This window comes from Centruroides sculpturatus, unplaced genomic scaffold (assembly GCF_000671375.1).
Source record: "Centruroides sculpturatus isolate CEXI.00-Female unplaced genomic scaffold, Cexi_2.0 scaffold73, whole genome shotgun sequence".
NCBI classification, from domain to species: Eukaryota; Metazoa; Arthropoda; class Arachnida; order Scorpiones; family Buthidae; genus Centruroides; species Centruroides sculpturatus.
This window is the reverse complement of record NW_019384330.1, coordinates 838,318-844,317: the sequence shown is the minus strand read 5'-3', so window position 1 is coordinate 844,317 and position 6,000 is coordinate 838,318. Positions and strand designations below refer to the sequence as shown.

Here is a 6,000-nt window from a genome sequence, read left to right as displayed (position 1 = left end):
TATATATTATTAAAAAGAAATCATTTTTATATTTGTATTTGATCAAATTATCTTAATATTTTATCATAATTTGAGTTTTTATTCAATATTTGTTCTATTGTAATAATATTTGTTATATTGTATTTGTAAAAACATATACAGTATTATAAAATATTTTTAATTTTTCCACATATACATTAAAAATGAGGAAATAAATACTCTAGTTACAAATAGAAAAAATATTTTTTTTATTTGTACAATTAATTATTGTAAAATTAATAATTTATCTTTATGTAAAGGAATGCATAAAATAATTTATCAAATAAAATTTCAAATAATTAGACTACAATTAAAATTGAGTATATTAAATTATATTCTATATACAGTATCAATTTTCTTTTGTGTAATATCAAGCATGAAAGCTATTAAAAAATCATTATATAAAATAAAAAATTTATTACTAATTAACTTTTTAATTTAATTTCTAAAATTTTAAAATATTAATTAATGCAGTTTTCAAGTAGGCTAAGTGCTTATTTTGTTAAGCTGATATTTTATTGGAATTTTTACATTTTTTTTCTATTTCATAAATTTATAATTGATAATTATTAAAAAAAATGCAAAAATTTATATATTATTTAAAAATTCTTGTATAATTCAGGAATTATTAAAAGAAAAAAGAAAATTGATGTCTAAAACATTAAGAGAAAGTGAGAGTTTTATTGTAATAAAACATTTTTTTATGATCTCAATAAAAGTATATGACCTATATGACCACTTGATTGCAAATTATGGCACTACTGGTCTAATATAATTGATTGTATTGATTCTCTCTGTCATGATTTTATTAATATAAAATTGTAGTTCAGTTCATTATTGAGCTTTTCATTTTAAATCACTGGAATTTTAATATCACACATTTTTTTTTTAAATGTAAATTTAAATTATTTTTAAACATTTGGAAATATAAAATATTTATAAAATTAGTTATTAAAGCTCTATTTACTATGATGCAGTATATTATTTTATTTCAATCTATAATGTTATTGTTAATATATAAAAATTATAGCAATGTTTTTTGGAAGAATGAATATATTTAAAATTATATCCTTTCAAATTTATAGTCAAAATCTTGATTTACTTTTTGAGAAAAGATAATTTGCATTGTTTATTAATTTACTATTGTTAATTAAATCCTTAACAAAATAATTGAATAAGAAATTATTTATTTAATTACTCAGAAATATTATCTGCATTAAAAACTATTGGTATGTGTCTTGTCCATTGATAATTTTTTTTCTGTTGCATCTTTCATACATATTAATGTTCCATAATTTATAATACACTGAATTACTGGAATGTATTAATTCATAAAATTAGGCAAACGATTAAAAATAATTTGTAAAAATTACAACAGTTTGTCTTGATGTTTGATGTTAATCAAGCAATAAATAGTCTTATGAAAAAATCTTATAAATTCTTTCACATGGAAGATTCATTTCTTTGAATAATCATAAAGATATATCTTACATAATTATATCTTTTTCCAGGATTATTTACATATTAATATATAAAGTCCTAGTTGTATTTATAGATGGAACAAAGTGTAAAGTCTTCTGGTGGAGTATTAATATGTAAATAATACTAGGAAAAGATATAATTATGCAAAAATTGTTGAGTATCTTGATTTTCCACCAGAGGACTTTACACTTTGTTCCATCTATGAATACAGCTAGGACTTGGCTGGTATCGAAAAACTTTTTACTGCTGGTTAATTAATTAAAGTAACTGATGTTGAATCCTACAAAGAAAGGTCAGCATTGAGTGTTTTACATGCATGTGTGTTTAACAATATTTTGTCAGTCATCTTAAAGATGATTTATGTTTTATCTTCATGTTGTATATTGTGAAATATAGAAAAAAATTTTTTGCATGGTCATTACAGTATTAATAAGATATATATTATTTTTTCTGTCTATTATAAGACTAATCATAAGATAATTGTTTACTTATTGTGATATCATGACAATGCTGAGCTTCAATTTTTAATCATTGTTTTAATTTAAGAAATCATATGCCTTTTGGTCCAAATTGGAAGTTCAAACATACTTAAGTGGGACCTCTGGTCTCTAAGCTTTCTATGTCTGGCCTTGATTTTCTTCTCACTCACTCTGTTCCCAAGATTAAGGAAGGACAGGCACAGATGGACAATAGTGGGAATCTGTGTTTGGGGTGGCAAGCTTTCACAGGAAAATGTAATTTTTTTATGGATGCATATAAAAAAGCAACAGAAAAGGAATTTGGTTATTTGTTATTGGATTTTCATCCTAAAACGAACAAGAAACTTTCGGTGAGAGATTCATGCTTTCCTAGGTCTGCATTTTAAAAATTGCAGCCCAATTATAAACTTGAGAGGGAGGAATGACTACAAATCTATTATAATGTCATATGTATTTTATTGGAATGAATTTTAAAATATATCAAGATATCAATCCAAGATAAATTGAGTTCTTGAAATGCAGCAAATTTTTCTTACACTAGTTATGCTGTATTTTTTTTTTTTTTTTGCCGCCAATAAAAAAATTTTTTTTTTTTGCTGCTATTACAGAATTTTGTTTTTTGTAACAAAAATGACTTACTAAACTAAGTTAAATCTATTAAAATTTGATATTTTTATTTAAGTAAATATTATTTATAACATTTCAGAAAAATATACTTTATGAATTTAGCATTAATTATTTGACATCACAATATTAACTAGATATGAAGTTTTAAAAACCTCAAATTTATTTGTGATTAAACATTTTTCAAGAGATTTTTTCATTTTTAAATCATTAATATAATTCAAATAAAGAGCAGTTTTTAAATCAATTTAATTAGATGAAATCATATGATGATTCAGCAGAATTAAACAAACATTTTATTGCCACAATAATACTTTCTACATATGTCTATAATTGTCCTTGATATATCAGGATATTTGATAAAAAAATTTCTGGGATCTTAGTTATTATAAAATTTCAATTTTTGGTCCCTGATATTGTATCCTGTCAATTAATTAGACAGGAAAACCTTACACATGTTTCCATTTGGTTCAAAAATGTTCTGGAAAATTTTTTTTTATAATTTTAGCAGTATTTGTATATTTACCAAAAGGCTGAATTCATTAGGCAAGTAACACCTGATTGTATAAACTCTAACATAAACTATATATTCATTTGTTAAACAGAGAAATAAAAACTTGAATAGGAAAATGTTGTTTTTACATTAGATATGATTCAAACAGTATCCTTTAGTATTGTGCCTCACATACTTGTTTTAATGATGAGTAAATAGCAAAATAAAAATATTATGAAATCTAAATACTATTTTAATATTTCTGCTCATTTTCAAAATCATAGAAAGCACTGTGATAGTTTTATACCACTTTGCACATTAATTTGTAATTTTGAGGACAATGAATATTTGTTCTAATTGGTTTAATACTGAAATTGAGTTATTTAAAACTTAAGAACTAAGTAGATTGTTTACATAAATTAGAACTGCTTTCAATAGAAAATAGAGTGAAACATATCTTCTGAATATTAGAAGAAAAATTGAAAATTATGAAATAATTACAATTCATTATAATAATAAAACTTTTAGTAACAAAGTTTAATCACAATTTTAATCACAAATTTAAAGAAAATTTGCTTTTAAAGAAAAAAAATTATAGTTTTTCAGGTGATCAGGAGTGATAAAGAAATTGCTGGAATGTTAAACAGCAATATATACTCCAATCTTATTTTAATTAATATTTAATAATGGCAGGGAAATTTATTTTGATTTTACTAATAGAAAGCTTTCTAAAATGATTGATGAACAGATTTTCTTAACACCTTTGTTAAATGTTAAGAAAATCATGGATAGAATTGGTATGAGACAAGGAGAAAACTGCTTTATGACTGACCAAAGAAAAAAAATAGGGATTTCTCAGGAGAATTGTGAAACTGTGATGATAAATGAGGATGAGGAAGCATCACTGTCTGTTTCATGGAAATGGATTATGAAAAGAAGATTGTTGGTAATAGGAAGAAAAGCAACAAGTCTTATCTAGATAGATTGTTTATACTTGAGAGTAGTTGTTTAACAATATTTGAATATTTAAATTATGAATATTTTAAGTTGTCTTCTGAAAATGAATGGATGTTCAAAAATACTTGTGATGTGTCAAATTATTTCTATTAATTTTATTAAACTTTAATAAAGTATAATTTTAAAACTTCTAAGAAATTGACTAAAGAGTCATAATTACATCTAATGTTATACTTTTCCTATTGTTTTAATAGAATTTTAACTTTGAAGAATCATAAAGACAAAGTAAATATTGTAGTAACTGAATTGATTAGAATGTTTGGCTTGAATCCAAAGAATATGTTAGATCTCATCTAGGACCAAAATACATTTTTCTGTCTCATCTGCTTTCTTTATATATGTTACATTTTATTATTTTGGGAATTACTTTTTAATAATAAAAATATATTATTAATAAGTCATTCTATAATTTTTTTATATGTTCCCAAATTTTTGACATTTCCTAAAGTATAATTGTTAAGATTAGCTTCTTAAAATAGTTTCGAAATAAGTTTATTTAACAAATATTACAAAATTCTAAATTTAAAAACATTACTTTGAAATAAATAACATATTAGTTGTAAAAGTCAAATAAAATTGAATGTGCTTGAAATATTGTTTGCGAAATATGAAACACAAATGCTTTATTTAATAAAAACAATGGAATATATAATGACTGTTTAATAAATTTATGATTATTTTAATAATGATTGTATGAAAATAAAATTATAAATTAATAATTAAAATTTATTCATTTGTTTGTTTTTCTTTACTTAAATTAAAATGATGCAATAGTTGCCTTAAGCCATTTTTGATGTTATCAGCTATATTGTATGTATAGTACCTGTATTTATTATTATTTCATATAAATGAATATTTCTTAATTTACTAAAAATTATACATGTATCTACACTATGAATTATTATTCTAAACAGGAAAAATCTGACAGAAGTTTCTTAGAAAGGAGGATAAAACTTCTGGCACATGTCAATTCACGTTTTTTCTTTGTATTTATAATTTAGTATCTCTGTTTAAATTAATATAATCAAGGTAATGTATATAATAATATTTGCCATTGAATGAAAAGCATTAAATGACAGAAAATCTTCATGAATAATTTTTATTCTGTTTGTGATAACATTTTTAGACAATATGAAAATAATACAGTTCCAAAGCACAATAAATTCAACCTATAATTTTTCACATAATTGATGGAATAATAATAATTTATTCTGTTTGATCTTTGGCTACAGAATTTTACATTAAAGTTTTGTATTATATTTAAATGTCAGTTCTAAAGATAAGAACTTTGTGTACTGACTAAGAATTTTTTTTAATATTTACACATAGTAATATTTCTCACATATAAAGTATTTTGAGACAGTAATAATATATTATTTTTTAATAATAAAAATAGGAATTACTAATTGTTAATAAATAAAATTGGAGGAAAATAAACATATTATCTGACTGGTTCTATGTAGTTCTCAGGAACCAAAACTGTTCCTCAATAATATACCAAATACTCTGTCATAAACTATTAAAATATATGTATTTATTTATTACTTTCTTTACTGAATAATATTTCACATAGTAAGGTTTATACTTTAATTTTTTTAATAAATAATAAACTATAATAATAATTGAATATAAGTAATAAAATTATTTGATATTTATAGTACAATCAAATTATTAATTTAGTTTTTACTGAAATGCTTAATTTTTGTTTGAAATAGGTTTTCAAAATGTATTTAGTTAATTGGAAAATTAATTTATTACAAAATAATTACTTTTTGAACTTTTATTCTAGAAATGATTATGTAATTGTTAAAATATATATATATATATAACCAGAAATTTTATTAGCTTTCCAAACCAATTTTTATATGTATTGAAGCTGTTTGGTTT

At 22.0% G+C, this 6,000-nt stretch overlaps 1 protein-coding gene across 1 annotated transcript in view; it reads left to right on the top strand.

The window, feature by feature from the left end:
- Nucleotides 1-6,000, top strand: part of LOC111629747 (cyclin-dependent kinase 14-like) — a 103,669-nt gene that overhangs the window by 21,613 nt on the left and 76,056 nt on the right. The gene's annotated exons all lie outside the window — the stretch shown is intronic.